The following is a 24104-nucleotide window of genomic DNA, read 5'->3' on the forward strand; positions in this document are numbered from 1 at the left end:
ATAAAATATAATGATTATAAAAATATTCTTAATAAAATGTATAGGAATGTGATCTCTCCCTCTCTCTCTGAGAATAACTTATGGTACTGTATTCACCTATTTGGGGACTATGGTTGACCAGGGGTCACTGAAACCATGGAGAGCAAAACCGTGAATAAGAAGGTACTGTGGTTAACTCCCAATCCCTTCTCACACAAGACTTGCCAATAGCTTTGTAGCTGCCCTTTCCTCTTGTCCAACTGTTTTTCATGCTCCTTTTGTTTTTCTTACATGTTACCTAGGCTTGAGAACCCCTATACACATAGCTTGCCTCTCATTACTGCCGCCCTTTTCCTGGCAAACTCTCAAGTTCACTGCCTCTCCTTTGCTTCTCCTGTCACCTCTCCAACCTCAAACTTTCATGCGTATATGCATTGTCACTTGCAGAAAAGAACTGCTTTGGTTGCTTTCTCCAGTCAACTTATTTACTGAATAACTGTAGTTATTCATTACTACATTTCCTTTTGCCTTTGTTCCTGGCAGGAAGACCTATTTATTTTCCCCCAGGAAGTCCTGTCATTGAGATGGGAGAGTATGTTTCCTGGCCAAGTGCCACCAGAAAGACAGTCCCCAGCCTGGAGAAAAACTAAATGCTCCTTTTGGTGGGGCTGTCATTCACTTGTAAGTACCACTGGGCCTCTGCACAGCTCCCCTCTCAGGGTTCTCACAAAGTGGCATTGCCCCAGTGGATAATTTTCCCCTCCCCATTGCATATTGCATGTGGCATTCAGCTGCTGCACATTAAAAGTGTCAAAAAATTGCTGTGTTTCCTCTTCTACATCAATTAGCTCTGTATTTCCTGTTTCACTTTTCCATTTTGTTTACCCCAAACAATGTAAAATCTGAGAATTTCTAATTTATACCCTGTGTTTCTCTCACAGGCATTCTGCAGCCTGTAAGAATGACACACAAAAACAATCCTATCTATAGTTTTTATGCCAGTTTTTAAACCCCAGAAGCTCAGTTCTGATATCTTGTTTATTCCAGTCATGCTTACTTGGTTGCAAGCTGTTCTCGGACTTCGAGGGCACCATTTGGGAATGGGAGGAGGTTAGGAAAGGTCAAGACCAAGGAAAGAGAAACTAAGAAGCTCTGGTGCATCCCTTGTCCCATCAAGGAAGAGGGCAGCAGTTTAAAATGACACTACAGTCTAGGGGCATCCCTTGTCCCATCAAGGAAGGAGACAGCAGTTTAAACTACATTATAGGACCACCTTACTGCATGATGGCATTTCAATACCACAACCATCTGATCTGTTGGGTAAATTGTGGCAGCAGCAGCTGAAATATCCAAAAATTGGCAAAGTCAGATTTGAGTAGTTGTAGCATCATAGTTCTTTGGGGCCCATCAGTTTAGGCCAAACATAAGCTCCAGCAAGGTCTAGAGAAATAAAGAAGGGGGTTGGAAAAGATATGCTATGAGTTGGATCCCCAGGAGGCAGAGGTTTATGGCAGGTCCTCACCAGCGAATGTTGAACTCCAATGAGGAATGAAAGCACAGCCATATTCAAAGTCCTTGTCCATGAGGTTAGGAAGGCTGTGGCTGGGTGGAACCATACGTGCATAGGGTTGCACCCTGTTGAAACAGTGAAACTAGAAATACTACCTTCTCAAAGCAGAACCAGTCCACCACTCTGATCAGCCCATTAGTTATCAATTCTTCTGGCCTAAGACAGCAGCCTTGCCAGCTTTTCATTTTCTGTCTGCCCGCCCCCCCCCCCCCCCCCCCGCAACCTCATTTATTTGTGTAGAGGTAGGATGCACACTTTTCCTAAGATATCTGCAGCACAATTTCTCAGGAATAAATCTCTGTTCTTACTTTAGAGCACTTTGTCAGACAAATCTTGGCACCAGCTCTTTGGGTTCCTTTTTGAGCATAAGTCATACTGATGTCTGACAAAAGCTGATCCTTTGTCCACGGGACTTGTTTCTCTCAATATTTTCTCAGGATCCTTCTGGCTGAGTTGTCTGCTGTGGACTTGTCCCATTTCTCCTGGTGAATCAGCCAATTTAGATGATTTGCTCAAGTTATTCAGTCAGGATCACGGTCAGATGAACAATTCCTTGGAATCTTTATTCTCCACGTTGTTTGAAAACAAAGTTGGGAAAGTTCCAGCCCTCTCTATGTTTTCACAAAGCTTTGTGCTCTCTGATAGTATCCATAGTATCCAAGGAACCAAGGGTGAAAGTAGATTATATGTAACTGTCAATCCCACTGGTTCCCACTGAAATTAAGTCAGTCTCAATCTATATGGCATTTAAAGGACTATGCGGTATTCAGAAATGGGCAGATTGGTTGGAAAATTATGATACTATACTTGCCTTGACCATGATATGTGCTGCATCTGTGCTTACTCTTTTCTATCTCCTTTCTGACAATTTCTGGTTCTTTACTTCAGCTCTGTTTCTGACTGCCTTAGTCCATTTTGTGCACTATGACAGAACACCAAGACTGGGTAACTTATTTTCTCACAGTTCTAGATACTGAGAAGTCCAAGATCTAGGTGCTGGCATCTGGCCAGTGCCCTCTTGCTGCACCACCACATGGCAAAAGGTGGAAGGGCAAAGAGACAAAAAGGGGGCCAAACTTGTCCTTTTTAAATGGCATTAATCCACCTAGGAGGGAAAGCCCTCATAGCTTAATCAACTCTCAAAGGTATCACCTCTTAATACTATGGATAGCACTTAAATTTCAACACGCGTTTTGGAAGGGACAAACATTCAGACCATAGCACTGACTTTCTATAAACATATGTAATATGTTCAGAGTGGAACTCATTATTCATTCAGATCCCTGAGTTCACCAGTAGCAGATCTTTGTTACTCCATTCTCATGTACAATGGAGTGCTCGCAGTCACTCAAACACAGGGGTTTTTCTTCTTTTTTTCTTTTTTTCTCTTTTTTTTTTTTTTTTGATGGAGTTTTGCACTTGTTGCCCAGGCTGGAGTGCAGTCGTGCAATCTCAGCTCACTGCAACCTCCACTTCCTGGCTTCAAGTGATTCTCCTGCCTCAGCCTCCCGAGTAGCTTGGATTACAGGTGTACGCCACCACATCCAGCTAATTTTGTATTTTTAGTAGAGATGGGGTTTCACCATGTTGGTCAGGCTGGTCTCAAACTCCTGACCTCAGGCGATCCACCCATATTGGCCTCCCAAAGTGCTGGGATTGCAGGCATGAGCCACCACCGTGCCTGGCCCACACAGGGGTAGTTGTTGTTTTTTGGGGGGTTTCATGTTTGTTCATTTGTTTTTGCCTTCTTGATTTACTTGACTTTCTTGTTTTCTAAAATGATCACCTCCCTTTAGTCTCTGCTTGTCAAAATGCTACCTATCTTACTAGTATGTGACCAACGACCAGTCATTACATTTCTCTGAATCTTAGTTTGTGTAAGGAGGATACCCAACTGTAACAGTGAACATAGGCTCAATAATTCTGTGGCAACAAATGAACCTCAAATCTCAGAAGCTTAAAAGGACAAAAGTTTATTTTCTCATTCATGTTATGTGTCCAATATGGATCAGTGAGGAATATGGTCTTCCTATTTACTCATGGACCAAGGAATACTGGGGTTGGGGGTCGGGGGGCTTGGGGAAGGCCTAAAACTCACACAAGTTCTGCTCAGACTCATCAGTCAAAGTGATTACTTGGCCACACTTAACTTCAAAGAGATTGGAAGCTGGGCATGGTGGCACAGGCCTGCAGTCTCCACTACTCATGAGAGACTGAGTCAGGAGGATCCCTTGAGCCCAGGAGTTTTGGGCTGTAGTACACTGTGATCACACCACTGCACTCTAGCCTGGGTGACACAGTGAGACCCAATCTCTAATTAATAAATAAATAGATAGAGTGGAGGGGGCAATCCTACCACTTCCCAAGGAAGGAGAACTGAAAATTTTGCAAAGCATAGTAATGATGACTCCAGTTCTGTAAAGATACATTATAAACCCTAAGACACCATTCAGATGTAAGGTGATATCAGGATAGTTCCTGTTTGCAAGAGCCAGCTTCAGTGTGGTGAGAGGGCAAGAGAGAGAATTTCAATTGACTTGATATGCTTTTTGTTTGCACAGACATGATAATAGTGAGAGAAAGTCCGATGTAGTGGTTAGCATGGATTCTGCATGGGTTCAAATTCTGGCTTAGTCACCTACCAGCTCTGTGACCTTGGAGGAACTAATTTCAGTGTGCCTCATTACTTTTTTTTTTTTCATCTGGAAAATGGGGATAATGATTGTAAATAACTCAAAAAATGGTTATGAGTATTAAATAAGTTAGTAATTGTGAAGATATCAGAGTAGTATGTGATGCCATACACATATTTGCTAATTAAAATGGAATTATGCCACAACACACACTGTTTTGCAACTGGTATTTTTTTCTTTTAATATTAAGACATAGTAGACTCCCTCTCTCTCTCTCTATATATATATATATATTTATTCACATATATACTTCAAATCTATACAAGCTTCACTCATATATATATGTGTGTATATATCTATATATCTCATTTTTAAAAATAACTATTTACTATTACTCTTTTATGACTATACCTTAATTTACTTATGCAGTGCAATTGATGGAAATTTCATATACAATAATTCAGAAGGATCTTTGTTTCATGAATCTCCATTCACTGAGCAAGTTGCCTGCTTTCCTCCTCTCAGACTTAGGGTTTAAATACTGTGTCCCATTTAGTGGTTCAGTGGGGGGACATGCCCAGATATGCTCCATTGATAACTTAGTCCAGTCTCTCAGTTATGATATCTTTTTCTGGTGGCAAACACTCTCTAAGATTCTATTGGCAGTAGTTCCTTCAGATAGAAAATACCAAGTTCTTAGGCTTACTTTAAAAAGTTACTTGTTCATTAATAGACTTAGCGGTGGTATAGGATTCACACAGACTATGCCCCTTGCTTTGCCTAGGTAAACGGTTATTTATTTATTTCCTTTTTTTTTTTTTCCTTTGAGACAGAGTCTCGCTCTGTCACCCAGGCTGGAGTAGAGTGGCCAGATCTCAGCTCACTGCAAGCTCCGCCTCCCAGGTTCATGCCATTCTCCTGCCTCAGCCTCCTGAGTAGCTGGGACTACAGGTGCCCGCCACCACGCCCAGCTAATTTTTTGTATTTTTTAGTAGAGATGGGGTTTCACCATGTTAGCCAGGATGGTCTCCATCTCCTGACCTTGTGATCTGCCCGCTTTGACCTCCCAAAGTGCTGGGATTACAGGCATGAGCCACCACGCCCGGCCAGTAAATGATTATTTCTTAATTTTCCATGCTCCTTATGGTAACTTCAACACTGCTTCTTTAAATATTTAATTTGAAGCCCAATCTTTTTATTCAGTTTCCATTTGGATCATTCATAGCCTTTTGCTCTTTGGCATCCCCCACCAGCCTACCTGCGTTTCTTCTTTGATGTGTTACATAACTTAACTTCTTGGGGTATATACCAACCTCATTCACAAAAGTAAATATTCAGCTCAGAAAAAAGTGTTAAGAAAGAAAAAACCAAGAGTAGGCAAAGATTAGTGGCTATTAACTGTTGCATGTTGAGATTCTAGGGAAGAAGACTGAGATGGGATTTGGCATGCAAGAGGTTTATTAAGGAGTACACTTGGGATCAACATTTGTGAATGGGGTGGGAAGGAATGGCAAGAAGGAGAAGATGAGCTGTAATGGAGAACCAACGACAGCCTCAGCCAACCTCACAGTCTGCTCTGGATCTAGAATGGTCCCTCAGAGCTGTCCCATATTAGACTGAGAGAGCCAGACCTTTATCCTCCCCCACTGGTCAGTCATCGGATGTGGGCTCTTTCTGGAAGGCAAAGTGTCTCTCTGCCACAGAGACAATCCCCGAAGGGATCACTAATTGAAAGCTCTCTGCAACTTACACTCCCAGAAGCTGGGGCAAGCCCTTTGTTGCAGGGTCATCTAGGTGGTGCCTCACAATGTCCACCATTGAGAGCAGGACAGGGCATTGGGGACTGTAGTCCAACCCTGTCTTATCTTTTAAGTGCAGGGAGAAAAAGACGATTCCATTTGCTCCAGGGTTCTATTCTCTCCCTGCCATTCTACCTGTGTTGGCAACAGTGGTTTTAAAGGTCTTAATGCATTTTTCTTCTGGATTTTAATACAGCTTTTGCTTGCTTCTGCTTTTGCTGTCCTTAGCATAATCTTTTAAGGAAATGTCCTCTTTATTTAAAATGTTTGCTGCTATGACAATCAGTGTATCCTCTGCATTATAATTGCTCTAAATATGTTCTCAGCATTCCTTTCTCTCTAGTTTTCTGAGGGTATAGTACGCTTCCAAATATGAGTTTGTTTAATAAAATTTGGGCTTCTCTGTGTGGCATGCTGCCGCTGAGCATATAATTGCTTTTTCTTTTCTTTGAAGAAGCTACTGTTAGAGGGAGCTACCCCCACTTCTTTTTTGATCCCAGAGATCGTTTCCATACAACCCACTCGATATTGCCTGGCAGCATGGGGTACAAGAATAGCAAGGAGAATTGAAACCCACAGAAGAGCTGCAGCCTCCTCCCTTGGTGTACTTGTGAGCTGAGCTGCTAACAAGTGGTAGAATCGATTCATTTGAATTTCAACTTCCTTCATTTCCTCTGTGTTCCCTCTGGTGCTGGTGATAATGAGCAATGAAAATGACCCAGGACTCAGGAGATAGATGGAATGGGAAGAGTATCAAGGGTTGAGATAATCCATAGTTTGAATAAGGAAGAATTAGCCTTGGCTCCTCTGCCTCCTGCAGCTTTATCTCATCCCACAGCAGCCACTGGATGGAACCACCAAACAAGGACATGCTTCACAAGTAGCCTCTGGGAAGACTTTTGTCAGATTCCTCCTTGCTTTGGGGATACAAAGACACCTCACTGAAGCTTCCATCTTGGTTACATCAGAAGGAGGCCCAGGTATCCTCGTGCATATGGGAGGACATAACATGGAAGTTTTATGATAACAGATTGATAGAAAAGGGATGAACCTACAAAGATATATCCAGATGTGGACCCATAAATTATGTTGAGTAAAAAATAATTAAAATACATCCACAGCTCTTTCTAGACATCTGGGCATCTATACTTTTCTGGTCAGCAGAAAAGAATGCTCCCTTACAGAGAAGAGCAGGCACACATTTTAAATAGAGAACCATAGAAAAAATAATATTTGCTGTTGCTTTGTGCCACGGGTGAAAGTTTGACTTGGTCAGGGAATATTTGCCAGCACCAATAAAAAATAATGACTGTTCCCATCTGCATTAGCCTATTCCAGGATTGCTATAAAAAATACCTGAGACTGGGTCATTTATAATGAAAAGAAGTTTAATTTGTTCATGGTTCTTCAGGCTGTACAGGAAGCATGATGCTGGCATCTGCTCAGTTTCTGGGGAGGCCTCGGGAAGCTTTCAATCATGGCACAAAGCAAAGGGGAATCAGGCACATCTTACATGGCCAGAGCAGGAAGAAAGAGAGGGAGATGCCACACACTTTTAAACAACCAGATATCGTGAGAACCCATCATGAGAACAGCACCAAGGGGATGGTGCTAAACCATTCATGAAAGATCCTCTCCTGTGTTCCAATTACCTCCCACCAGGCTCCACCTCCAACACTGAGGATTACAGTTGAAAATGAGATTTAAGTGGGGACACAGATCCAAACCATATCACCATCTCACCCCTATAATCACTGCCTAGAGTACAATTTTTAACCACTTTCGTTTGTGGTTGTAGAATGACAAGCACAGCATTTCCATGAATAATTGTTGGTCAGTTGTAAACAGATGTGCCTAGATCCCCAAACAGATAAGAATCTACTGCAAAGTAGAAGAATCACTTTTTAATGTCATCAAGGCCTCAGTTATCCCATAATGGGATGAGTGCCACCTTCCACAGGTGGAGAGACCTCAGTGTCTGCAGACCTGTGAAGTTTCCTAGACTCCAGGGAGTTCCAGCAGCTGAGCATGAGGAGCCCTTATAGACTCTCAGATGCTCCACCTCCCTAAGGGTTGATAATGATGTCTTTCCTTCTAAGTTGGAGACAAAGTAGGGGAAAAGAGAGAAATGCTGGTACATTAAAAGTGAAAAATTTACTTAGTACAGATTCAGTCTCTCCCTGACTCTCACTCTTTGTAAATATTTTACCTTCATGTTTTGACTAGATGTTTCTCAAACCTGTAGGCCAGGCTAGCATCACAGGCTCAATAACTGCATCTGGGACACCAGGACCAGTCCTGACATGTCAAACAATGGTGACCTTCTCACGGAATCTGACCTCCCTCTGACAGTGACCATCCCTGGGTGGCTTTCTGGGAGAGTAGAGGTATCATCTTCTTCATCTTTCCAGATTTCAGGTTTCATGAATTAGATACTGTTGTTTCCATTTCTCCCAAGTGAGAGGCTCTCTCCTTTTGTTTTGAACCTGATTGTGCAAGGAGGAGCTGGTAATTAGTGTCTCACTCTCTCTCCTGCTCTTTCTCCATTTCCATATGGACTTCCATAAAGAGGTGGCCAAATCTGCATTGTGAAGGGTACAGTGGCCCAGCCCCGGGACTTTTAGGTTCTCGGGAGGCTCCCACCATCTTTTCAGCCATCCAGATCTGCACTGAGCAAACATGTTATGAGCACAGACTGTATTATTTGCTCCAAAGTAGCTCTGGGATGCCCACAGCTGTAACAGTCAGATGGTCCACAGGCCCACCCACACATGAGTGTTTTACTCTGCTCTGTCCAGTCCTCCCATCTGTGACTTCTGGTGTTGGTGAATTGGAAAGACAAAGAGGGGGAAATGCTCAGGGTAGATTGTGCCTCTGCTTGGACTGAATGTTACTAAATCAGGGAATTGAGGAGACCCCACTTGGTTCCCCACCACCTTCCTCCTCTTACATGCTATGACTCTGCACAAAGCAAAAGCCATAGGCATGGTAAAAATGTAAAACATGGGCATACCTGACCAAACACAGGTTTGTTGAGCTGAATATGGATAAAAATTGGTTTGATGTGGTAGCAATTTGGTTATGATTCCTGAAACTACCCCAGATGCAGTGAAATTTGTGACTTCATGTTAATATGATGATGTCTATTTTTAAAAGATTGTGCAAGTATCTAAAGAAGGCTAGATGAAGATTTACATTATCTTGTTCTGGAAATGGCTGTCTCTCCTCTGCTTGACTTTCTTAGTTTTGCCTGCATGGATTCCTCCTGTCTTTACTAATCTTACCTGCCAGCTGGTTCGCCAAGAGAGAATAAATGCTAGGTTGGAGAATGCCAATCTGGTTTTATTTAAATTGATGCATTATGTCTGAGCAAGGAGATAGGGAAAGTCTTACTGCATCATGCAGACAATTAAATGGGTTTGGAAAGTTTTATTTGGTTCATTGTTGACAAAAGCTAAGTCCCTAGGTAGCTGTTAATTTTTCTGGGTGCTTCCCAGAGGAAAATCAACTCAGAGCAACATTATTTCTCTATGGAACTTCAACGAACTGCACAGTATAGAAAAGATGGGTGGTAATCTCAGTTCTGATTTTCTTTTTTGTCCTTGGGGGTTTCCTTACTATGAAAGGAAGATTTCTCTTGGTTGGAAAAAATCTATGTCTAACTGAGAAGATAAACTGTTCATGTGATAACAGAGAGGCAAGAACATTTGTAGGCTATATCCAAGTAATTGGTTTAAAAGGGTTGCCTAGTTATTGGCATAATTAGGTAAACAGGAGGGAGCCTATCTGATTATCTTACTGTTAGAATTATATTTCCATTGATAGTATTTAGGCAACTTTTTGTATGACTTCATTGTTCTATAAATATTAGTTGGTTGGTTTTTCCATTCTGTCATTTTCTTTAAGGAATGAGGACTTAAGCTTTTATATACATATGTATATATGTATACATGTATATGAATGTGTGTGTGTGTGTATATATATATATATATATATATATATATATATAACAGGATAAATTAAATGAGGAAAACTTGACCTTACATGATCCCCATGTGATCACTGAGAAGATGAAATTTGAAAGTTTACATTAGAATGCTTAAGAGAATGGAGAATCTAAATCTGAAATCAAGGGGAAATTATATGAAGGTTAGGGTAACTTGTACCCCACTTTACTTCTACCAAGAAATTGGACCGATAGTTATTCCATTTGATTTGATGCACAGTGGTTCTGGAAAAGAAAAATGATGAGATTCACAAGAGCAACTTTGTTTTGAGATGATTCTTGAAAATTTGGCTTTCTATTTTATGCTTCATGTGTGTAATCTGTCTCAACTCCAAGCTGCTTACCCACCTCACTGACTCTGAAACCAGATTTTTGACTTTGTGATTAGGAAATAAAAACGGGAAGGAAGGATAAGTGTTGTGTGAAAATAACTTCTCCATCCATCTCTAATTAAAATCAGCATCCAGGTGTCGGTTTTAGGTCATTAGTCTGGATAATTCAGTGAGAATTTGCATGATGCCACAGTTCTGGACAAGGTTTGTTGGGGAATCAATGGCCAAAATGAAATGGAGGAGAGCACTCTTTTGATAGCCTACTCTTCAGTCATGGATAATGGAGAGTGGGCTCCATTCGATGGAAGCCTTTTGCAGACATAATATTGGGTGAGAACCTTGTACTATCCACATGCTGGCAATACTCCTGAATTAACAGAATGTTAGTTATGTCAGTTCTGTTTCATCAGAATTACCGAGACATGTCATTTAAATTCTTCACTGAATCTCTAGAATCTTTGTCTCCTTTGTAGTTGTCTCTTTGATGTTTGTCTTTGTGTTTGCCAGAGAGCGTCTGAGAGCTGCCGAGAATCACAGGTACTAGGATGGCTATCCACACATGTCCACTAAGATGACTATATGCCACACAGGCTCTATTTCCAAGAGTTTGTTTAAAATAAAAATCACTCAACAAAGAGAAATAGCTAATATTTATTTTGCACTTACTCTGCCAGGTCTCATTCTAACTATTTTGCCTAAATAATATCACTTAGTCCGTTCTACCAATAGAAGAAATAAGTACTGCTGTTATACTCATTTTACAGATGGAGAAACTGAGGTAAGGCAAGGTTAATATGGAAACTGGGGTTTAGACTCAGATAGTCTGACTTCTGAGTCCCTGGTCTTAACCCCTGCACTACACTAATAGAGCACTAATTCCACACCAAGAACTGTGCTAGACACCAGGGATGTGAACAAACAATATTTAAATTTTTTATTCAGATTAAAACCTTAGAAGTGCATGGATATCTTTCATCTGTGTATCAGTTTCTCTCAGCTGCTTGAAAGTTACCATAACAACTTAGAACATTATTGACTGTCATGGTCAGCAAATAGAATTAAATAATGTGGTATCTAATGACAATGGAACTGCTGTGTCCTTCAGCATTGAGCAATTACAATACTTTAAAATGAGGTTTCTACTATGTTTTTATTAAAAAGCATACTCTTCTATTAGTTATTAGTGTATATGTGTGAAACAAATATCAGGGTTTGTGATAAAAACATAAATATACATATATTAACTTATTTAATTGATAAAATAGCCATGTGTATCAGTTAGCTTTCTCCACATAACAAGTATTTACAAATTCAGTGGCATTTATTATTGCTCACAAATCCATGAGTAGCTTGGTGGTTCTTCTAGTCTTGGCTCATGGCCTATGGTCAGCTGCAGATCAGGTAGTTGGCTCTAACGATCAGGCTGGTTTTCCCATATGTTTGGAGAGTGGCTGGCTCTAGGCTTGGGATACCTCAGCTAGAACAACTGGCTTCTCCTTTATATGATTTCTTAACATCCAGCAGGCTAGCCAGGGCTTGTTCACGTGATGACTGGGCAGGGTTCTCAGAGCAAGAGCAGGAACATGCAATACCTTTTGGAGAAGCCTAGGATCAGAACTGGCATAGTGTCACATCTGCCTTATCAATCTCACATCTGCCTCAACAGTCCCAATCTAGACTATATTTAAAGAATGGAAAAATAGGCTCCACCTGTTGATTTAAGGAGCTTTAAGGTCGCATTGCAAAAGACCATAGATAATACAAGATGAGGAATCATGGAATTCAGTTTTGGAAGCAATCTATCAAACCATGTGAAATAGATATTATCATGCCAATTTTATAGATGAAAACGTTGAGGTCCAGTGTTAAGTAACATGCCCTAAAAATCACAAAACTGATTAAGTTCAAATTACTAGCAGTAACTAGTAACTACTAAGAGGCTGAATGACAAAGGTAGACAAACTTAGGTATGCCTAATTCCAAAGTCCTTTAAAAAATACTGCTTTATAAGGTTTTAAAAGCCTTTAAGGGTAACAGTATTAAATAATCTTTTCAAAACGAAAAGTGGTATCTGAAGATGAGGAAACAGCAGAGTATAAAATTGAAACACAATAGTCCATTCATCTTCATTTACTTATAAGTATGTCTAGTTTAAGTCTAGGGACATTTCTTTAATAAAACAAAAAATAACCCTTAGTGATAACTATTGATTATTCATTTTTTCTTCTCTGCCTGCAATAGACATTAGTGGGTGATAGGTGTTTCTCTATGGTAATATTATGCAACCTGACACTGATCGAGTGCAACTAGAATCCTCATTTGCAAAACTTGTCACCTCATACTCTTCCAGAATATTTAGGTAAAGTGTGAGTGTATTAGTAGTAGTAATTGTAGTAGTAGAGGTAGTATTAAAAGTTGTCCATTTAAATCTGAATGTATTAATTTATTAATAGCAATGTTTTATTCTACCGGTGATTTCACTATAAAAATAAGAAGACCTGGGGAGGCCTTCAGCAGGGAGCCAAACATATTTGGGAAAATCTGGGTTAATAAATACTTTACTGCAACTATCAGAACCTTTAACAGGCTGATATCCATTGCGAGTCTCAGAAATAGTGTTTTTCAGACTTACGACTTCATAATATTCATTTGTAGAACTCTCAGACACCTAACTTTCCATAGAACCCCTGGAAAATGTTAATGTGATTCTGATCCCTTTGAAGTTGTATTCAGAGCTAATAATATTAGCCAAGCATCTACTGTGAGACAGTCATTATCAGAACCACATCAGCACTCCATGAAATAGGCATTATTCTTAGTTCTAGTTGAGGAAACTGAAACTCAGAACAATTAGTTGGCTTGTCCAAGACCTCCTAGCTGGTATCAGAAATGAAAGTTGAACTTGATTTTATCTAGCTTCAGGTTCCGGATGATTTCTGTACATTTTGTTGAGACTAAGAAAGTTTAAACAGTCCAGAGTGGCTCCACTGGTAAGAAGAGGCACGATGTCTCATATACTTTCATATCTACCGTAGCACTTAACAGGAAATAGGTTGTCTGTCAATGCCTCCTGGCCACTCTCTTTGTTTGTTGCTTAGATGTTGTTATGATTATGCTCATGGATGAAAAATTATGACTATAGAAAATGGCGTAAGGTAAAAAGTGAAAGTTATCCTTAATATCATCAACCTCCAGAACTGTCACCTAAAGGTAAAACTACTATCAATTTGTTCTTGTTTTTCCACAACTTTAAAAGCTGTGTGTGTGTGTGTGTGTGTGTGTGTGTAGATGCTTCTGTTCTGCCTTACACAGATGGGATTACACATTCAAATTTTTCTCTCAGTGATATGTATTTGATATCTTTTTATCAGGATTTGCAGATTGCTTCATTCATTTTGTTGATGTGCCATATTTATTTAATCAATCTCTTTATGACAAATATTTAAATGAATTCTATTTTTTTTAAAAAACTACTTCTTTATTTTTCTTTTTTGCTGTACAGAAAGACAATTTGAAAAAACCAGTTTTATATACATGTCTTTGCACAGTTATGTTTTTAATAGAAAACACATAAAGGGCATTATTTTTCCCCAATGTCTCTTCTTAGGAAACATAGTAGACCATTTCTAAGAAATGTTGTAGCATCTGTAGATAAACATGAGTGCTTAAATATATACTTTTGACCAAAAAATTGGACCCTGACTTTCTGGTCTGCTCTGTTCTAACAAGGGAGCAAAAGGACTGAGACAATGGTTCTCATCAGATGCCTATATGTCCAAAATCTACAATGGCCAAAACCAGGAGAGGGCATTTCAGCCTCCTCAGGCTGTTACCTTCCCATGGAACAGCTCTGCATAGTTTAACTTTGATGCAAGGACACAGACGTAACCAAACTTTTCTCATTTTAAAGGTATTCCCATTTTGTTATCAGCTGGCTCTTTCAATGATGTAGACCAGGAATGGAATAATTTTATTCCACATTATTTGTGATAGCAAATCATAGGAGAAAACCTAAATATCTAACAAAAGAATAATGTGTAAATAGATCTAACATATAACCCCATTCACTGAGGTACCATGTAGGCATTAAAATGATGAAGGTCATGACAATTTACAACCCTGAAAAAGACAGAAACACAAAATTGTTACCTATGCTAACATGCCAACTGTAAAATGATGTGTGTATACACCTATAAGGCATGGAAGAACAAAGTATTGGATGGGTTACATGTATGAATTATGCATTTTTAAAAATTTCAAATGTGTTTTAACGCTATTTGTAAAATTTTAAATTAATAGCCTACAGGGGCTAATCTCTGTGGATGTCTAGGAAGACTGTGAGCTGTGTACAGAGATTTGTTTTAGTCTCAGGGATTGATATATTCTTTTTTTTTTTTTTTTTTTTTTGAGACGGAGTCTTGCTCTGTCGCCCGGGCTGGAGTGCAGTGGCCGGATCTCAGCTCACTGCAAGCTCCGCCTCCCGGGTTCCCGCCATTCTCCTGCCTCAGCCTCCCGAGTAGCTGGGACTATAGGCGCCCACCACCTCGCCCGGCTAGTTTTTTGTATTTTTTAGTAGAGACGGGGTTTCACCGTGTTAGCCAGGATGGTCTCGATCTCCTGACCTCGTGATTCGCCCGTCTCGGCCTCCCACAGTGCTGGGATTACAGGCTTGAGCCACCGCGCCCGGCCTGATATATTCTTTTAAAATGGCATTCTGTAAATTTGATCAAACTGTCTCCTAACTCTTAAGAATGCTGTTTTTAAGTGAGGTGACTACATGTTCCATTTTGCCTGGGACTGTTCCTTCTTGAACCTGTTGTCCCAGCACAATTGTCACTAGCGCTGCTTTTCACTGTTAGACGTGTCTTTGTTTGTACAATACATTCTGTGGGCCCCCTACTGTAAGGGACATACTAACTATCCTGTTCCACCACATTTCTATCTCATCCTGGTTTTATCCTTACCTCTAGTAAAAATCATCCTTAGATCATAATTTAACTTTCTATGGCTTAGAAAGTCTTGTACACATCAATGACTTCACTGTATGCCTAAGGTCAAAGAAGAACGTATCTGCATCATCAGTGAAATCTTAAAGACATTGTCCATTATGTTCTCTGGCAGCTCTTTCCTAGGATTTTTTGAAAATGATAAAATGTGAAAAAATTTTATCTTTGCTAATAACTAATCATTTTGACTGTTTTAGATAATAACCATTTTGTAATTTGATGTTTTTGTTTTCTTTCTTTGGCTGCCAGAAAACTCAGTTAAGCGAGGTACTTAGTTGCAGCAAAAACTCCTAAGTCATGTAAGGGGGAGTCAGATGGAATTGACTTCAAGTTCTATTCTCCATTTATTACTGTATTAGTTTCCTATAGCTTCTGTAGCAAATTGCCACAATCTCGGTGGCTAAAAATAACACACATCTATTTTCTTATAGTTCTGGAGGTAGAGTCTGAAATCAGTTTCAATGGACAAAAACATCAATTTTTTGGGTAGGGCCACACTACCTGCAAAGGCTGTAAAGGACAATACATTGCTTGAAACTTTTAGCTTCTGGTAGCTTGTCAGCACTTCTTGACTTATGGCTATATCACTTCAATCTTTACCGTAGTTGTTACGTTGCCTTTTCTTCTGTGTTAGATCTCCCTCTGTATCCTTTTGATAAGAACACTCAAAATTACATTTAGGGCTCATCCAGATAATCCAGGATAATCTCTCCATCTCAAGAGCCTTAATTTAATCACATCTGCAAAGATTCTTTTCCCATAAAAGGTAACATTCACAGGTTCCAGTGATCAGGACCTAGATATTTTTGGGCCATTTTTTGGCTTATCACAAGCTACCTTCTGATTCCCAAAGATTTACCTCCATCCTCCATGCACAATATATTAATCATATTCAGACATCCCCCAAAATTCTCAACTCATTACAGCATCAACTCAAAGTACAAAATCTCATCTAAATATCACCCCCAAACCCTCACATTTTAGCATTTAAATCAGATATGCAAAGACTCTAGGTATAAGCATCTTGGGAGCAAAATTTCTATTTTTTAAGTAAAGCATTTGGCCCAGTGCCTTGTACATAGAAGGTGCCCACAAAATGTTAGCCACCATCAGAATTACTCCATTCATCCTCTTCCCTCATTATGTGGTTCATTTTCTTTACCATTCTATGATTCTGATTTAGCTATGTCTCTGAATGTGGATCCCTCTTGGAATAACATGAAAGAGTTGGTAAAATGAAATTATTGACTCTTTAGAAATATTGTCATAGCAGAGAGAAGACAAGGTGTAAGATGGTGAAGGCTCTGGCCGGGCGCGGTGGCTCAAGCCTGTAATCCCAGCACTTTGGGAAGCCGAGGCGGGCGGATCATGAGGTCAGGAGATCGAGACCATCCTGGCTAACATGGTGAAACCCTTTCTCTACTAAAACTACAAAAAATTAGCTGGGCGTGGTGGCGGGTGCCTGTAGTCCCAGCTACTCCGGAAGCTGAGGCAGGAGAATGCCCTGAACCCGGGAGGCGGAGCTTGCAGTGAGCCGAGATCATGCCTCTGCACTCCAGTCTGGGTGACAGAGCGAGACTCCGTCTCAAAGAATAAAAAAAAAAAAAAAAAAAGATGGTGAAGGCTCCACATTGTCATAGCAGACATCAATGTAAGATGATGATGGTGGTGGTGGTGGCAGTAGTACTAGGAGTGGCAGTAGTAACTCTGACTGAGAGTGTATCTTGTAACAACAGATCTTCTAAATGTTTTACATGTGTTATCTCATTTAATCCCCATCTCACCCTTGTGAGGTGGAACTTTTATTACCCTCATGTTCAGATGAGAAAACTAGGATAGAGAAACTATACAATGAGTTAGTGGCCACATTGGCCAATTAAAACCAAGTGCACCTTGCACATGTCTCATATGGCAGTGAAATGGAGTCCTGGAGTTCATGAAATGCAATTGCAAATGAGAATCACTGCTCATTTCACCTTGGGTTTCTATTTTGTGTCACTCTGAGGGGATAAGCCCTACTCTATCTAGGATTCCTTAGACTTTTTTGCATCACCAAATCTTCCCCTTGATTTTAAGGTGTGGAATCTCCCCTACCCCAAATTTTTATTTGAAAAATTTGAAACTTTAAGACAACTTGAAAAATTGGTGCAATGAACACTTGTATATCCATCACTATCCCTTAAAAATTGTTAATTTTTTCCCACCACTGTTTCTCACTCTGTATAGGCATATATATTTCGTTTTCACTGAATAATTTGACAGCTGCAGTTGTTAAGACACTTTACGCCAAAATACTTCAGTATGTGCCTCCTAAGAACAACAACTGCCTCCATTCTACTCATATCAGGATAAATTTCAAGATGTGTAAATTTGATGTAATAACACCTTACATACAGTGTACATTCAAATTTCCCCCAGTTGTTCCAATAATGTCCTTTTCTAGCATTTCCTTTAAATCCAGAAGTTGATCTCTTGCATTGTCTTCAGTTGCAACATCTCTTCTCTTTAATCTAGAACAGTTCTAAAGCCTGTGTTTTATTGTTATTTTGTTTTGTTTCTTTTTATTTTTGTTTTTTGTTTTTGTTGTTTTTCTTCAGTGAAATTTCAAAAAGTCCAGATTAGTAAAATACCTCAAGTTGTGAATTGGTCTGATGCCTTCCTCTTGATTAGATTTGGGTTAAATATATATTGGCATGAATACTGTATGTGATGTGAGAATCATTTCCTAACTGGTTATACTTAAGAAAAAGAAATGTGAAACCCTCAAAACAGAATGATCTTATATTTTAGGAAAATAATTAAAATTTAAACCTAATCATCTTTGAATGGTCATTGACAGTTTTTGAAGCACATTTCACATATATTTTATTGTCTCCTTGTAACTGTGAGATCATTGAGGTGGATATTATTGATGATAGTCCTAGGGCAACTAAGGGATGGAAGTACGAATGTTGTGCTAAATTCCTGAAATTCATTCCTTGGGAAGCTGAGGTTTGAATCTAGTTTCTGAGTCTTCATTTTGGATCTCAATCCTGTGTTTTTCCCACCAACCCAGTGAATATTATTACAGCATCTTGTGTAAGAAGGATAATGCAGGGTTAAGCAGGATATGTTTAAAAAAAAATTGTGACACTCATCCTACTCAGAAGTACAACTGAATTCAGCATAAGTAAGAGCTTTCTAAAGGAAGCTTTCAAGTTATCCTGGACTCTGGTGAATCTTGGAGAGCCTACATTTATGTAGATTAGATGTTAAAAGTTTGCAAAGCTCTCACGTTGTAAATGTCATAAGCACTTGCTGTGAAATAATAGTAGAGAAACAGAAAGAAACCAAGATGGATAGATTCCCACTCAGTCTCCCTATAAACTTGCAGCATGTTGCATAATAAATATGGATGTTAGCAGAGACATCGTGGTATCTTTATGCTGTGCTCAGTACTCACAGAGGGATAAACGCTGGGTTCATAAAAAGTGGGTTTTAAAAAATGTATTTGTTTGTTTTTCCAGTGAATTCATTGGTAGGACAAACTTTAAACCCACTCTGAAGATCTATAAGCAGTAGATCTTGTAGGAAGGAGTTAATGTGTTCAGAAGAGTCAGTTCTTTCCCAATATACTGAGGGTTTGCTTGAAGATTTATCTTGTGAAATAGATTTCAAAAGTGGAAAAGCAGTGCCTTAATTGACTGAGATCTAGAACAAACGGATTTCGTGTGATTTTGATAAAAGTTTTATATCAGAGTGGCCTTTAAGAAATTCTAACAGGAGAAGGGGTTGTCTCCCTCTTTGATTTTCCCAACTTTGGCAGAAAGAGGTCACAGAGAGCTGGTTAGGCATTTGAAACTCACCATTTGTGTTTATAGACATTCATATAAAAAGTAGCCAGGAAAAGAGATATAGAAACCAACGCATGTTAAATGAGACCTGTTCTGGGGGATATCTGAGATGCAGGTTCTTTCCTTCTACTAACCAGCTCTGTGGCTTTGAGGAGTCTCCATTTTATGAGTTCCTCTACTGTATTAACATAGAGACTAATAATGTCCACTATGTGTATTTGACAGCGCTGTTTAGAGATAATCAAATGAGAGCATGCATATGAACTTGCCCCACAAGCTTCTAAAGTAGTTCACAAATGTAAGGCAAATGGATAATTTTAGAGCTTTTGACTTGGAAGTATACTTCCCTTAATTTAAAAATCCATCTTGGTCCTTGTTTCCTATCTTAGTGGAGTCGGTTTGGAAGGAAAAAAGTATAGTTTAGCTGTAAAATGGTGTATGGTGCCATGTTTGATCACATGTGCTCTGGAAGCCAAAGGACTTCAGTTAAGCTCTTGCCTGTGTAATTTAGCACTTGTTACCATAAATGGGTTATATAACTTCTTTAGGCCTCAATTCGTTCATCCGTTCAAGGGTTGCAATTGCTACCTTTTAGGGGTTTTGTGAGAATTGTGGTGAGGTGATACATGTGTAACCAGCATAAAATGAAACTTTCCTTCTTGCCTCTACTGTTCCTTTAATTTCTATCCTCTTGATCATTCTCTTCTAGTCTCTGAATGCAAATTAGTAAGCCCCATAATGTTGTACTTACCCCTAGATAATAGATTGTCCTAATATTATTTTAAGTCACAAACTCAGTTAATTTAACCAAAATAAAAATTAAAAATGATCATTTAAATGTTTAGTTTAAGAGATTAACAAAAACCCTGAATTTCATTTATTATTTAACTGTTCTCCCCTTCCCTTTGTTTCACGCTCAAAGGGAAAGAGGATTTAGTAAGTGGCTTGATTTCTCTTCTCTGCCTTCCATTCCACCCCACCCCGAGGTGAGCATGATTGGGTGGCAGCTGCTCGGGAGGTAGAATTAATAGGATGAGAGGATTCAGGTCTCTTTCTCCTGAGGCTTTAATGCTCTTCCGGCATGTGGCTACCCTGACTCTGACAGTGGATGCATTTCAGGTGGCCACTTGCTCAAAATCTAAGCATCTACCCTACAGTTTTGTATTGCTGGAGTCCTTCTGTTCTACGAAGGAATCTTATGGGACAGTGAAATAGGACTCCAGATGCTTGCTCCTTGAAAATCTCTTCCCCTCTAGTGACTGCATTTGACCTATAGGAAATAGTTTCCCATCCCTTATTGACAAACTCTGGGAGTGTAGGCTCACCCCGACGTCGAAACATCACCCAGCTGCATCTCCAAACGACAGGTTAACGTGGTTCTTTTTCCAAGACATTCTGCCTCCCAACTCCAGGGGTCATGTAATAAACTTTCTCCTTTCCTTGGGAAGGTGACAAGATAGGTACCTCTTGACCTTTTTACTTTCAAAGTGGGCAAGGACACGTTGACTCACAGAACATGTGTCAGCCAAGCTTTATATGGTAACTTAACCCCTTAATTCCAAAAAAAGTTATATGGTAACTTTTTAACTCTACATTCATTTAACCAAGAACCTTGTCAGAATTTCAGTTTTACCATCCTGCTAGAGGAATTCATCGTTTAACAAATACCTAATGTGTAATAAATGCCAAGCAAATGATAGCTGTGTTATAATGAAATGAGAATGGATTATAATTCATTTCAATAAATGTTTACTAAATTCTTACCATGGGCAATGTGAGAATGTAAAATGGGTAAGACACTGACCATACCTGTTGGAACCTCATGGTCTAGCAGTAGAGAAGGTAAAGTGATGTCTTTAATATGAAGTAGAAAACAGCAAATAATATAGTAGAGGCTAGGATATTAGAGAAGGGAGAGTTTGGAGATTGCAAGAGTTCCTTGCCTTAAACAGTTCTGGATCTGCTGCCAGATTATTCTCCTTTTAAATGAAAATATTCTCTGTTCTTCATGCATCTGTCTGCCTTGTCGGTTCATAGCCTTGACTAAATGATCACAGCTGTTGTTATTAATGGGCCACCTAAATGACTCATGGGCCAGATCTTTATAATTGGATTTTAAATCAGGAAAGCTATCCTACAGTGTAGAGATCTTCAGTTGGATTGGTTTCTGATAAATTTCATATCTGTGGAACGAAGTGCCATTCATCATCAGTTTTCTCCTCATTGAGCTATTTGTCGAGTTCATGTTTCTGTGTCTGTGTAAGAAAACATGGCGGGAGATACAACTGTAGAAGGGGATTGTTATGAACCATCGGGGGTCATTAGGGCTTTTGTGACCTGCAGGATGATGTGGTTAAGAGTGTTACTTTAACCTGACATTAGAAGAGTGGAAGCAGAGAGACTGGACACTAACAATTCAGGAAGGAGACTTTTGCTCTTTCAGAACAGGATGTTGGAGATCTGAATTAGGAAAGAGGTCATGAGAATGCAAAGCAAGGGACAGGTGGAATGGAGAATGGAAATAAAAACTTCAAGAAATCGGGGTGGAAGAAAATGTGGTCTACAGTGGAGGCGGAAGTTATTGGGTAAAGCTGAGTGTAAAATTATGATTTTACTTTTGGGTATGCAAAGTTTGAGGCCCTGAGGAACTCTTCCTGTAGTAGACAGTTGAGAATGGAAATGGAGAACTAAAGTCCCTGGCAGAACTCAGTGGTAAAGATGTGAATGAAGAAGTTATTATCTCCAAACATGATCCCAAAGACCAGCAGTGGAAAAATTACCTATGCAGTTTATTCACTTGAATTAACCAGGTCCCAACTCTCTTTTCCTAATAATTTGAATCACAAATACACAGGAATTAGACATATTGATGTCTAATAACCAATACTTATTTTATAGATAACCTGATTATATAAATAAATCATATCTAAGCTCTATGATAGTCAATAAGACTAATTTTGGAAATATTGCATTAAAGATATCAAGTACTCAAACTTTAGGTTTTGTGAAAATAAACAAAAGCCACCCAAATGAGAATAAGCAAATGCTATTCATTCAGAGCTTTCTATAGCAAAAGAGGCAAGCACCATCCCTTGCATTTGGCAGAGAGACTCAAAGGCTGGCAGAGGAATGTAAAAGCATTATAGTGGGAAAAAAGGAAGGCTTCAGGTGAGTTCTGATTGAAGGCTGTTGACATGGGAAAGCTGGAGGTGGGCTAACTAGAAGCAGGGCAGCATACGTGATTGGTTAGGGGTGCATATCTAGTGTTCTTGGATTGGTCCTAAGTTGGAAGCAGGGTCAACATTTAGGAAAATTATCAGTTATAATCAGCTTCTTGGCTGATTTGGGTTGTTTGCTACAGAGATTGTGGTTTGGTTTCCTGGTCTGGCTGCGCATCCAGATTGTGCATCAGAAATCTATTTTTGTACATGGTGTGGCTACTGTCCGTTTGTATATTCAGTCTCTCATCATGAAACGTGTACTGCTTTTAATAATTCATTGTTCTTTCATTTGCCTTTGCCATCTTGGCCACCATTGTTCAACTCTTTCATGCACTGAATAGTTGCTTTCTGAGGCATTAAATTTGGGTTCATTTTTTGGCTAATCCTAGTCCTTTTGCATTATATTTTAAATATTTACTATAAAATAAAATATACGTTTATACCATAAGGAATTAAAACCATACAAAAGAATATAAAATAAAAAGGCAATTCCTCTTCTCCCCTTGGCAGCCCGTCAGTTCTACTAGTCACTTGGGGTTAACCATTACTAATAGTTTCTGACATACCCTTTTGGAAGTGATCTATACATATGTAAACATATTAATTACATATTTATATTTGCATATTTATCTTCTTTAAAAAATCTACACAAATGTGATTATAAGTATTTGCTTTTTTTTGAGCTGCTCTTTAGGGTAATCTTTGGACATCTTTATATCATCAATAACTTATTCTTCAATTTTAAATTTTTGATAGTCCCAAATTGCTTATATGACAAGAGTACACCAATCTATCCTCTTGTCAAGTGTTTGAGAATGCTTCATTCTTAACATATTTATTGACACTAAATACTATGCCTAATTTTAATCTAGATGATAAGTACTTTAGCCTGAATTTATTGTACTGTCAGTGAGATCAAGAATCTTTTCATATGGTTTATTTTGTATACATCATATGCATTGCCATTTATGTATATTATTTCCCATCCATTTTTCTTTTCTGCTTTTCTTTCTATTTTTTTATTTTTTAGAGGCAGAGTCTTGCTATGTTGCCCTGGCTGGACTCAAACTTCTGGGCTCAAATAATCCTCGCACCTCAACCTCATAAGTAGCAGGGACTATAGGTGTGTACTGTTGCACCCAGCTCAGCTCTCCATTTTTTTTATTAGATTAGTTGTTTATTGTTCTTTTGAAAGGATTTTTTGTGTATTAAAATAATCAACCTTTTGTTTTGTCATTTGTTCTTTGACTTTGTTTATAAACTTAACTTTTTTCATGGAGAAGTCTTAAATTTAAAATAATTAAATGTATGAGGGTTTTTTTCCCGTTGATCTGAATTTTATGTTTTAAATTAAAAGCCCTTCCTGTTTTGCTATCTATTTCCTTTTTAATCAAATTCTCCTGTTTGGTAATAGAGTTGCATAGACTATAATTGGAAGAAACTGGTGTATCTGGCATTTCTCTGTGAATTGATACACTTGGTTGTCTCAGAAGGGTTAATAAAAGCTTTTGTGTTAGAATCTCTGAATGTTCCTGTCATTTAATGATGAAAAGAAAGAAATAAGCAGCAAGACAGTTGTTAATCAGCCACTGAATGGCCTGTCTTCTCACTGAATGAACACCCTGTTAAATGCACTGTTTTTTTTTCTTCTGGAAATGGTATTTGATGGTTGCCACCCAATCCCAGAATTAACTGCTAATGCTCAGAAACCCGGGTGGCAAGAAA

At 39.1% G+C, this 24104-nt stretch overlaps 1 protein-coding gene across 6 annotated transcripts in view; it reads left to right on the top strand.

The window, feature by feature from the left end:
• Positions 1–24104, top strand: part of LRRC3B (leucine rich repeat containing 3B) — a 91017-nt gene that overhangs the window by 61359 nt on the left and 5554 nt on the right. Inside the window, exon 1 of one of the 6 annotated variants that reach the window (XM_033212828.1) lies at positions 20070–20144. The exons of the other annotated variants lie outside the window; for them this stretch is intronic. The gene's annotated coding sequence lies outside the window, so the exon portion shown is untranslated. Of the gene's footprint in view, positions 1–20069; positions 20145–24104 lie in introns of those variants that run through there. 6 annotated transcript variants of the gene reach the window in all.

This window comes from Trachypithecus francoisi, unplaced genomic scaffold, assembly GCF_009764315.1.
Source record: "Trachypithecus francoisi isolate TF-2019V2 unplaced genomic scaffold, Tfra_2.0 Lachesis_group0, whole genome shotgun sequence".
In the NCBI taxonomy this organism is placed as follows: Eukaryota; Metazoa; Chordata; class Mammalia; order Primates; family Cercopithecidae; genus Trachypithecus; species Trachypithecus francoisi.